Raw genomic sequence first — 13,439 nt, forward strand, 5'->3', positions numbered from 1 at the left:
GGTGGAGAAAAAGGAGAGTCCAAAGGAGGAGAGAGTGGTCAAGCCAGTAATCTCGCTCTCAGGTAAACTTGGGTAGTGAAGTTTGGGTTTTTAAATGTACAAAATTGACAACTAAAACCTAGGAGCAAAGATTAAAAATCTAGGTTAGAGGTTGGATTTTCAAAGATACAATATTAAAGAAAAGCAGAAGGAAAAAGGAAGAAAGAAAAAAAGAATTATTAAAAAACAAACAAACAAAGAAACAAAAAACAAAAAACCACTAACAACCATCCAAAGACTATATATGGTGCTTGCCTTAAAAAAAAAAAAAAAGTCTTTTTTTTTTTTTAATAATAATAGTAGGTTATAGAAATAAAAATTAGAGGAGAAATAGAAGACTTAACAATTTAAAAAAAACAGTTAGAAAAAAAAGAAAAAAAAAACAAAAAACAAACAAACAAAAAAATAAAAAAAAAAAAGGAATGATTTTAAAAATAGTAAAAATATACCTGGCCGTTCTCTGATGTTATGGGCCGTGTGGGATCACTTCCGAGGTGGTTCCCTCTGTTTAACTTCTTCTGTTCGCTGGTTTTTTAGGCTCACTAGTTCAGTTGCTCTGTGGGGAGGGGGAATGCTGCAAACAAATAGCACTGTCGTGTGCACACAGTGTCTCAGCCCCGCTTGACCTTTCCCTTTTCGTGACGCACAAACCACTCCGGCTCTACAATGCTCAGCCAGGAACCGTCTGGGGCCGGCCCTAGGCTGCGTGCACTTCCCCGGTCCAAGCCGCTCAGGTTCGGCGCTCAGGCAGCCCTCAGAGGCACAGATTCGGCTGGGACTGCGCTTTGTGCCCTTCCCGGGTCGGGGTAGCTCAGGAGTTTGGCGAGCACGATCGCCGCGGCTTGTCACCTTTTCTGCCGCTGCTGCTCAGCTTTCTGGGTGGGCTGCTGGCGCACCCCGTGAGGCAGATGGTGACTGTCCAGCACCCCCAGAAGTCTTAGCAAAGGAGCCTGCTTGCAGTTAGGTAAGTAAAGTCTCTCCGGGTCTGCAATTGCCCCTTTCCAGCCCTTATGGCTCTGGCTGCCTGTCCCCGGCGGGGGATGGTCTGCAGTTGGCTTTTCCGTTCCGTCCTTTGTTCTGTGCTCTGTCCTGGCGGTGTCTTATGTTCGAGCTTTTCGCGTGGTAGCTATCCCACAGTCTGATTTGCTAGCCCAAGTTAGATCGTTCTGGTTGCCCGTGGGGTGTTCCTGCCCGATTCTTACAAAGCACTGCAGCCCACGCCTCCCGCGCGTCCCTGCCCTGCCCCCACGTCCCAATGGCGGATGCAGGCGTCTGTGCTGCTTTTCCGCTGGGGGAGTTACTGTTGGGCTTGTAATCTGTTCGTTTTAATTATTTATCTATTTTTCCTTCCTGTTATGTTGCCCTCTATGTTTCCAAGGCTCACCACAGACTAGGCAGGGAGAATGCTTCCTGGTGTTTGGAAATCTCTCTTCTTAAAATTCCCTTCCCGGGACGGAGCTCCCTCCCCACCTCCTTTGTCTCCTTTCTCGTCTTTTATATTTTTTCCTACCTGTTTTTGAAGACAATGGTCTGCTTTTCTGGTTGCCTGATGTCCTCTGCCAGCCTATAGAAGTTGTTTTGTGGAGTTTGCTCGGGGTTGAAATGTTCTTTTGAGGAATTTGTGAGGGAGAAAGTGGTCTTCCTGTCCTATTCCTCTGCCATCTTTCCCTCTCACATGTGTATTTTCAGAAACTCAAACTTTAAATGATACATTAGATCAGTTAGACCTAATTGATATCTATAGGACATTTCACCCCAAAACAATGAATTTCACCTTTTTCTCAAGTGCTCATGGAACCTTCTCCAGGATAGATCACATCCTGGGCCATAAATCCAAACTTGATAAATTCAAAAAAATCGAAATCATTCCAAGCATCTTTTCTGACCATAATGCATTAAGATTAGATCTCAAATACAGGAGAAAAACTATTAAAAATTCCAACATATGGAGGTTGAACAACACACTTCTGAATAACCAACAAATCACAGAAGAAATCAAAAAAGAAATCAAAATATGCATAGAAACTAATGAAAATGAAAACACAACAACCCAAAACCTGTGGGACTCTATAAAAGCAGTGCTAAGATGAAAGTTCATAGCAATACAGGCATACCTCAAGAAACAAGAAAAAAGTCAAATAAATAACCTAACTCGACACCTAAAGCAACTAGAAAAGGAAGAATTGGAGAACCTCAGAGTTAGTAGAAGGAAAGAAATCTTAAAAATTAGGGCAGAAATAAATGCAAAAGAAAGAAAAGAGACCATAGCAAAAATCAACAAAGCCAAAAGCTGGTTCTTTGCAAGGATAAATAGAATTGACAAACCATTACCCAGACTCATCAAGAAGCAAAGAGAGAAAAATCAAATCAATAAAATTAGAAATGAAAATGGAGAGATCACAACAGACAACACAGAAATGCAAAGGATCATAAGAGACTACTATCAGCAGTTGTATGCCAATAAAATGGACAACGTGGAAGAAATGGACAAATTCTTAGAAATGTACAATTTTCCAAAACTGAACCAGGAAGAAATAGAAAATCTTAACAGACCCATCACAAGCAAGGAAATTGAAACTGTAATCAGAAATCTTCCAGCAAACAAAAGCCCAGGTCCAGACGGCTTCACAGCTGAATTCTACCAAAACTTTCGAGAAGAGCTAACACCTATCCTCCTCAAACTCTTCCAGAAAATTGCAGAGGAAGGGAAACTTCCAAACTCATTCTATGAGGCCATCATCACCCAAATACCAAAACCTGACAAAGATGTCACAAAAATAGAAAACTACAGGCCAATATCACTGATGAACATAGATGCAAAAATCCTCAACAAAATTCTAGCAATCAGAATCCAACAACACATTAAAAAGATCATACACCATAACCAAGTGGGCTTTATCCCAGGGATGCAAGGATTCTTCAATATCCACAAATCAATCAATGTAATTCACCACATTAACAAATTGAAATATAAAAGCCACATGATTATCTCAATAGATGCAGAGAAGGCCTTTGACAAAATTCAACATCCATTTATGATAAAAACTCTCCAGAAAGCAGGAATAGAAGGAACATACCTCAACATAATAAAAGCTATATATGACAAACCCACAGCAAACATTATCCTCAATGGTGAAAAATTGAAAGCATTTCCCCTAAAGTCAGGAACAAGACAAGGGTGTCCACTTTCACCGCTACTATTCAACATAGTTCTGGAAGTTTTGGCCACAGCAATCAGAGCAGAAAAAGAAATAAAAGGAATCCAAATTGGAAAAGAAGAAGGAAAGCTCTCACTGTTTACAGATGACATGATCCTCTACATGGAAAACCCTAAAGACTCCACCAGAAAATTACTAGAGCTAATCAGTGAATATAGTAAAGTTGCAGGATATAAAATCAACACACAGAAATCCCTTGCATTCCTATACACGAATAATGAGAAAGTAGAAAAAGAAATTAAGGAAACAATTCCATTCACCATTGCAACGAAAAGAATAAAATACTTAGGAATATATCTACCTAAAGAAACTAAAGACCTATATATAGAAAACTATAAAACACTAATGAAAGAAATCAAAGAGGACACTAACAGATGGAGAAATATACCATGTTCATGGATTGGAAGAATCAATATAGTGAAAATGAGTATACTACCCAAAGCAATTTACAAATTCAATGCAATCCCTATCAAGCTACCAGCCACATTTTTCACAGAACTAGAACAAATAATTTCAAGATTTGTATGGAAATACAAAACACCTCGAATAGCCAAAGCAATCTTGAGAAAGAAGAATGGAACTGGAGGAATCAACTTGCCTGACTTCAGGCTCTACTACAAAGCCACAGTCATCAAGACAGTATGGTACTGGCACAAAGACAGACATATAGATCAATGGAACAAAATAGAAAGCCCAGAGATAAATCCACACACATATGGACACCTTATCTTTGACAAAGGAGGCAAGAATATACAATGGAGTAAAGACAATCTCTTTAACAAGTGGTGCTGGGAAAACTGGTCAACCACTTGTAAAAGAATGAAACTAGATCACTTTCTAACACCCTACACAAAAATAAACTCAAAATGGATTAAAGATCTAAATGTAAGACCAGAAACTATAAAACTCCTAGAGGAGAACATAGGCAAAACACTCTCAGACATAAATCACAGCAGGATCCTCTATAATCCACTTCCAGAATTCTGGAAGTAAAAGCAAAAATAAACAAATGGGATCTAATTAAAATTAAAAGCTTCTGTACAACAAAGGAAACTATAAGCAAGGTGAAAAGACAGCCTTCTGAATGGGAGAAAATAATAGCAAATGAAGCAACTGACAAACAACTAATCTCAAAAATATACAAGCAACTTATGCAGCTCAATTCCAGAAAAATAAACGACCCAATCAAAAAATGGGCCAAAGAACTAAATAGACATTTCTCCAAAGAAGACATATGGATGGCTAACAAACACATGAGAAGATGCTCAACATCACTCATTATTAGAGAAATGCAAATCAAAACCACAATGAGGTACCACTTCACACCAGTCAGAATGGCTGAGATCCAAAAATTTGCAAGCAATAAATGCTGGAGAGGGTGTGGAGAAAAGGGAACCCTCCTACACTGTTGGTGGGAATGCAAACTAGTACAGCCACTATGGAGAACAGTGTGAAGATTCCTTAAAAAAATTGCAAATAGAACTACCTTATGACCCAGCAATCCCACTGCTGGGCATACATACCAAGGAAACCAGAATTGAAAAGGACATGGAAACAACCTAGATGTCCATCAGCAGATGAATGGATAAGAAAGCAATGGTACATATACACAATGGAGTATTACTCAGCCGTTAAAAAGAATTTATTTGAATCAGTTCTGATGAGATGGATGAAACTGGAGCCGATTATACAGAGTGAAGTAAGCCAGAAAGAAAAACACCAATACAGTATACTAACACATATATATGGAATTTAGAAGGATGGCAATGACGACCCTGTATGCAAGACAGCGAAAAAGACACAGATGTGTATAGCGGACTTTTGGACTCAGAGGGAGAGGGAGAGGGTGGGATGATTTGCGAGAATGGCATTCTAACATGTATACTATCATGTAAGAATCGAATCGCCAGTCTATGTCTGACGCAAGATACAGCATGCTTGGGGCTGGTGCATGGGGATGACCCAGAGAGATGTTATGGGGAGGGAGGTGGGAGGGGGGTTCATGTTTGGGACCGCATGTAAGAATTAAAGATTTTAAAATTAAAAAAAATTAAAAAAAGAATATTTTTGTAGACTATCTTCATAAATCATATTTTTATAGTGTTTCTTGAAACCAGTAAATAATTTTGCCTAGTTAGGGAAAACGTTAAGTATAAACAGATGAAGTCTTTCATTTTTCTTAGAGAGAATTGGCATCTTTTTCTTTTTTTTTTTTTTTTTAGTGCAATGAATCAGTCTACTTTGATCCCAATTTGAAGTTAGTTTGAATTATTCTAGGCAATGGATTGTAGCCCACCAGGCCCCTCTGTCCATGGGAATTATCCACTATTCTTATACTGGAGTGGGTTGCCATTCTCTTCTCCATAGGATCTTTGTGATCCAGGGATTGAGCCCACATCTACTGCATCTCCTGAATTGCGGGCAGATTCTTTACTGCTGAGCCACTAGAGAAGCAGAGTAGCTGTGAATACTACCATTTTAAATAAAAATTTCAAGAGTTTCCTTATGAATATGAATATTATCAGGCTGAAACTATTGCTAAAATGGGTGTATATACTGATAGTTTGCTGTTTGAGCCTGAATTCATACTTCTAAGCCATCAGAGTAATTTATTTTTTAAAACTGGGAGCTGATAATAGATAATTATGGATGTACATTTGGATAAATGCCTTAGATGATGTTGTGCATATATAAACTAATAACCTTAACTATTAAATCTATCAATAAACAAATCCTGGGTTATGTTATCATTTGATGGCATCTCTTGTGATTTTTTATATTTTAATATAGTTTACATAATTTTAAATAAATGGTGTGTGTTATGTGATTTCTCTGTTTAAAAATGAGGAAGTATTTCAGTGTGGCACCTCAGGATGCCAGCATCAAAGAAGTGTTTGGTTTAATGAAACTCCAACATACACCTTCTTGTTACAAGAGCACTCTGTAAGGAAAACCAATTGTTACTCTTGGTTTGTTCTTTGCAAATTACCTTCACTCTTTTGCTTCATTCCTTCTTGAACTACGGTATCTGTGTTATTCTGGATGCACTTCTCTTAAATTCAATACCTGATATGGTTCAAACTGATATCAATCTTCACTCATCTTCCAAACTATTATTTTCATTTGCTCCTCTCAAATTCTCAAAATCAGCCCAACCTGGCCCTGACCTGGCAAAGCCACTTCCATGGGAACTTTCCCAGAAAGGATACCTTTTCCCACCGCTTCTGAAGTATTTGTCCTAAACATAGTTAAAGGAATCAGAAGAGTTTTACACTATGAATCCCATTGTGGTTGAATTAATTCTATAATAAAAACATCATTATTCTTGACTATTTTCCTTAAATGATGATTAACTGCTTTGTTGCTATGTGAACTTCGCCTAAATGGACTGTCAGTGAGTATCTGGCTGATCTGAAGTGTCATCCTTTCTTGGAAATGTATAAGGGAGTGGAATTTTTCCTTCTTTTGTTCCTGGATAATATATAATACAATATATGATATATAATACAAACTGAGTAGATCATTTTTATTTTTGGAAGAATTTTCCAAAATGTTATTATCATCATAGATGGTGTACCTTGTTTCTAGGTTTTATCAACTGTAGAAAATAGACATATAAACATATAACTCAAATAAAATGTGACAAATGTCCAATAATGGGAGGTAGAGATGCTAAATGAAAGCTCAGAAAATGGAATGTCTTCTCGAACTGGGACTTCAGTGAAACTGAGGTGGTCTCTAAGAGTGGAAACTTTTATTTTCAAAAGAACATTTTAGGTTTACAGAGCACATAAAGTGTTGTAACTCAGGAAATTCTAAATTTGTAAACAATCATCTGGTGTGCTTAAATAGAGAGATGGAGTGGAGGGTAAAGATTGGAGACAGGTGAGAGAAAGGGCTGGAAAACTTTTAATTATAAAGACCTTTGAAGTTAAAAGGGTCTTATAAGTTATAAGGGTTATCTCTTTTTTTTCCTGAATGAATGTGATGACAAGCCATTAAAAAAAAAAAAACAAAACCAAAACACAGGAGTTAAATAAAAGTATGTGTGTTCAACAAAGTTCACAGGTGACAATAAGAACTATACATTGAAGAAAGAAGCTGGAGCTATAGAGACTAGTTCTGAGAATATTTCTGTAGCCCACAGAGATAAAGATAAGGGTCTGTCCTAAGGCAGTGACAATGAAAAAAAGAAAAAGAGATATGTAGTGCTCTGACTGATAATCTTAATTTTTTTAACTTTCTTTAACTGAAATTGCAGATACCTGATTAATATTTTCCAGGCAGAGCCTGAATTTTCTCATGGCCTTGTAGTAATGAAGCAAGTAACATTCAATTACTTGACAAGTTAAATTTTTTGTCCTCACAACAATACTTACACAGTACCTTTAATATTTTATGTTTTACTTTTTTGTTTCTTTCTTCTGCAATCAGAAATCTGGTCAAACCAGTCCTCTTTCTATACTCTAAAAAATGTGTTCACAGAAACTTCATCAAGTTATTTGACCTCAGTTGCCTTATGTCATGTCTGACTCTTGGTGATCCCATGGACTGTACTCACCAGGCTCCTGTGTCCATGGAATTCTACAGGCAAGATACTGGAGTGGGTAGTCATTCTCTTCTCCAGGGGATCTTCCCAACCCAGGGATTCGAACCTGGGTCTCCTGCATTGCAAGCACACTCTTTCTTTTACTGTATAAGCTGCCAGGGAAGTGAAGAAGTGAAGTCACTCAGTCGTGTCCAACTCTTTGCGGCCCCATAGACTGTAGCGTACCAGGCTCCTCTGTCCATGGGATTTTCCAGGCAACAGTACTGGAGTGAATTGCCATTTCCTTCTCCAAGGGGTCTTCCTAACCCAGGGCTCGAACCCAGGTCTCCCACATTGTAGACAGACGCTTTACCATCTGAGCCACCAGGGAAGGGCAGCCTCATGTTTATGGAGAAAATGTGTTTAGTTGCTCAGTCGTGTCCAACTCTTTGAGGCCCCATGGATGGCAGCAAGCCAGGCTCCTCTCTCCATGGTGATTCTCCAGGCAAGAATATAGGAGTGGACTGCCTTGCCCTCCTCCAGGGGATCTTCCCAAGCCAGAGATGGAACCCGTGTCTCCTGCATTGTAGGCAGATTCTTTACCAGTTGAGCTACGAGGGAAGCCTGTCAAAATCAGATCTTTCCTTTAAAGCTAGGATGCATCTACATCTATACCTTCTCCCTCTGTTACCCAAGAGCTTGTTGCTTTATGTTCTGCTTGTCCCTGAGTTCTCATTGCATTCTGCTTTGTATTTAGCTATGTTTTTATTTGCCCTCATCCATCTGATCCTTTATTGAGGTCTTTCAGTAGGCATTACTAAAACCTAAACAGTTTTATTCTGTTTTCTAGGTGACTTTGGGCTTCCCAGATGACACAGTGGTAAAGACTCTGCCTGCCAACACTGGAGATGCTGGAGACATGAGCTCGATACCTGGGTTGGGAAGATCCCCTGAAGGAGGAAATAACAACTCACTCCAATATTCTTGCCTGGAAAAGTTGGACACACCTGAGCATGCCTGCACTTTAAAAAATGACTTCAGCAGGTCTAATTAATGCTTACTTTGAACTTACATTTAGTTGTTTCATGCTGAGATCATATACAACTTGAAAATTTAAGAATGAGTTTAAGGTTTACTAATTATCAGTTTCGATTAAGTCTATTTTCTGGGAAGTTGAGCATAAGAATTCTGCTTGATGTGGAGACTGACCTATCTAATAGCCTAATGGTTTTGTATTTTTCAGAAACTTGAACTTCCATGGTGGGACACAAAAGATTAGAAAGATTTTTTTAAGACTAGGTATCAGAAATGGATAAATCCACATAATTCAATGTACCACCAGTTAAATAGCACTTCAAACTATGGAAATTTCAGATCATTATCTTTGACATCTAAATTAGTAAATTTGAACCAACAACAATAACTTTGACTAATAAAATTTTGGCAAGGGTATTTCCAACTCTTTAAAGCCTACCTTTTAATAGCTATATCATAGTAAATTGGCTAAGTGACTTACTGATTGCTAAATGACTGTTGCTTAGGAATTGCATATCTGTTTTTAAAATGTTAAGAGAAGAGATGATTATCATATTTAATTCATATTCAATAACACCCACTAATAATGATACCTCATTGTCTAATCGATGTCATTTCATGACTTACATATTGACAGACACATTCTAGAGGGTTGAAGTGAAGCCCACTGGAGAAGCAATGATTGTGATCACTTGAACCATGGTTTAAAGATGTAAATGCTAAACTTGTCTATCTCAATAAATAATTAAAGATGTATCCATTGAATCCATTACTTATGACATTTTGTTTTGACTTGCCCTCTATTTTACACCTCGCTAGCTAAATGCAGCATTCACCTGAATCTATCAAGTTTTTCCTCATGAAACTCCACATGAAAAGAAGCTACTATCTTTGCAGACATATAACCTTTGTGAAATAAAAATATATTAACCTCTTTGTGGCAGAGATAAACAAGAAGCAGACTACTGTTGTGAAATAATTATGAATCTTGCTTTCAGGAAAATGACATCATTAAAAAATAATAGTGTAAAACATTGAATTTTTATTTACTATATGTATAAAAATACATTAGTAGGAAAAAGATAGTCAGTTATTCATGAACTACTCTCCCCATCTCTCTAACATGGTGGAGACTCAAAAAAGTTTTGCTAATTGAATTGACTATCAATCAAAAGGGTGGTTTTAACTTTGAGTGCAACAATAACTAGAAATGTGAGAACAAATTTTTTTTCTAAGATTGTTAAATTTCTGAGGTTTTTGTTGACTGCTTATTTTCATTAAAAAAATTTCATTTATATGAGAGATTATGATCAATGTAAAAGAGAGGAAACTTTCTACTGTTTACCAAATAAGTTAATCAGATTTTACTCTTCTCCATAGGACATCTTTTGATAGCAATTAGCATCTGATGGAAAATAAATATAAATTCATAAGCTATTTTATCAAAATATGTATATAAAAAGTTTATAAAAACCCTTGTGGGAAATCAATAAGGTATCAGTATATTAACTTTCATTTAGAGTAAAGCATTAAACTATGATTATTGAGAACACATAAATATTTTACTTCCAAAGAAAGAAATGAAAAGGGGCATTCACATAAACAGTTAAGAAAAAGAAAGAAATAAACAATTTCAGAAGTAAATATTCAGTTTTAGCAGGAGATAAAAATTACAAATCCTAAACAAATGCATATTCTGAATAAAAGTTGTGAATTACAGATATAGTTTTCTATATTGTATACCACTACTAAATTTAACTTCTAAGTTGTATGATACTTCATATAACTTAAGTCAGTTTCAATAGTAAATGCATTTGTTTCTGTCATTAAAGTTCAAATAAAACTGCCTTTCAGCAATCTAGTTTCATTTATAAGTGTGTAGTTATCTAATTTTAATACTTTTTGGAAATATTATCCACAATTAAACTGTTGTAGGAAAGGGAAAGAAATACAGCATTACAGCTTTGTGATATTTACTCCAATATCCCTTTGGTGTTCTAGCCAGAATCAACCTCGCCGATACTTGCACAATGCTTGAGATACTAGGAACAAACAATCTATTGGCTGGCAGAAAGACCTCTGAACCCTTTTAAAACCAGGAAACAAGAAAGTATTATAAGAATTATAAAGCAAGTCCCTGTGTCCTTATCCTAACCCCACCTTCGTATTATTTGGAATGTTCAGTGTTTTTTTCATTAAAAGTATTGAAGAATACAGGAATGAATCAGACAAAATGCTCTTCAGCTTGTCTCCACAATTCAATTTCTATTTATTAATTTTTTAAATGCCAAAAAGATTGCTAGATGTTATAAAATGGATGAAACAGATAAAATTAAAGATAATATATAAAGTATATTAAATAGTCAGTCTTATGTAGCCACAGTCTGACCTGGCTTTGCAAGAACAAGGAATTCTGTTATGTATTGTGAGAGGAGAGCACCAGAGGTTCCCAGACCTGAAATACAGTGATATTGAGTTTACTTGAGGTTACTGCCTATATTCGCTCTTTATTAAGTCAGAATACTTCTGTTGATGAGAGAGAAATCCTAAGAAAACAATGCCAAGCCAAGAAAGTGTTCCCATTCTCACTGCTTATCTAATATATTTTCTATCTTCTGATACTATTCTCTAAAATCTAAAGGACTATGTAATATTAATTTAAATCATAAACAAGTAATTTCATTTTAAACAAACAATAAAAATCAACAAGTCCTTCCAAATGTCCACATCATCAAATAGTTTTCAAAGCCAACAAATGAAGAGAAGATTTATTGCTTATATTACAGGAAAAATATGAACAGTTTTTTGCTTATTACTAATAATATATTCATATCATCCTCATGTGTAAGATAAATCCACATTGAGCTACCACATGTAACAGCAATTTTGCTATTTATAAAAGGATTTATTTAACTCTGTACTCTCTGCTTAATAGGTAGGGAAGACTGCTGAATTCAGAATATGAAAAATAAAACATAGACCTTGCCATAATAATCTTATAGTTTAATAATTCTGTTATAGTGATTGCTTTATAATCAGATTATTACAGTGATTGAAAATTAATTATATATTTATTATGACACCAAAAATATGGATATTTCTGTTATTGTTAGAGAAGCTGAAAGATGGAAAACATTGTGATGTTTTTATAAACCTGTCAATTTCCATATTATCAGAAGAAAAACCTGAGTTCTTTCCACTACATTAAACTTTCATGCACATTTAAGTGAAACAATATTTTATAATATTTATTCAGCATAATATGAAAGAAACAAAGATAAAGGAAACTATTAAAAGCAGAGAAAATAACAGATTATCTTCGAAGTATAAGGGCATGATTTAAAGCTGACTTTTCAAATTAGCAAGGTTGTAAGATACAGGGTTGCTAGTCTATAAGAGAAAACAATTCAAATATTCATTAAATAGAGAATTGGCAAGTAAAATATACTATATCCATGTAATAGAATGAAGCCATCATCTAAAAATAATGAGCTAATTAAATTTGTCTGAAGTATAATATATAAAAACATCAAATTACTATGTTGTACATCTAAAACTAATATAGCATTGTAGATCAACTATGCTTCAATAAAATTTTTAATTTAAAAATTTAAAAAATGAGTAAGTGATATATAAAGGAACAGGGATGACTCACATAATAATTATTCTGAATGAAATAATTCAGAACAAAATATTGTATATAGCACAGTTTCTTTTGCATATATTTCTGGAAAGTGCAAACCAATAGATAATGACAAGAAGTAGACTGGTTGTTGCTGTTTCTTTGGAATGAATGGGTGGTGGAGGGGCATGTAGGGGAATTGAAATACTTTGGTCTAATGGCTTTGTTCACTATTTTGATTGTGACAACAACTTCCTGGATGCATACACATGCCCAATATATTAAAATATAGAGTTTATTATATATTCTCTGTATGCTAATTATACCATAATAAAGATATTTTCGAAAAAGAGGTTGAGATCATTACAAAATATTTTCAGCTCCTCAAAGTGTAATAGTTTCTCAGTCAGATTCAACTATTTTTGACCCCATGGACTGTAGCAAGCCAGGCTCCTCTGTCCACAGAATTCTCCAGGTAAGAATACTGGAGTGGATTGCCATTTCCTTCTTCAGGAGATCTCCTAGGGAAAAACAAACAAAAAAAGTGAAAATGAATGATTTGCTTTTGTTCTTGTGGAGAAAACATAAATGCACACAAATGAACTGTTGTCAGCTTGAAAAGTTGTATGACAGCAATGTGGATGACACAGAGTGGGTCCCAAAGGAAGCTGCACGTACATCTGCCTTGGAGTGTTAAGGAAGGAATGCTTGACTTAGTTTGTGCATGCTAAGCCGCTTCAGTCATGTATGACTGTGCAATCCTATGGGGTGTAGCCCCCCAGGCTCCTCTGTCCATGGGATTCTCCAGGCAAGAATACTGGAGTGGTGGCCATGTCCTCCTCCAGGGGATCTTCCTCACCCAGGGATTGAACCTACATCTCCAATATCTCCTGCATTGGCAGGCAGGTTCTTTACCACTAAAGTTTATCACTAAAGACTTACTTCAGGATTAGTTATTATTTTTCTCTTACTTCCCTACATGCTTCCCTGGTGGCTC

Source organism: Capra hircus, chromosome 5 (assembly GCF_001704415.2).
Source record: "Capra hircus breed San Clemente chromosome 5, ASM170441v1, whole genome shotgun sequence".
Classification (NCBI taxonomy): Eukaryota; Metazoa; Chordata; class Mammalia; order Artiodactyla; family Bovidae; genus Capra; species Capra hircus.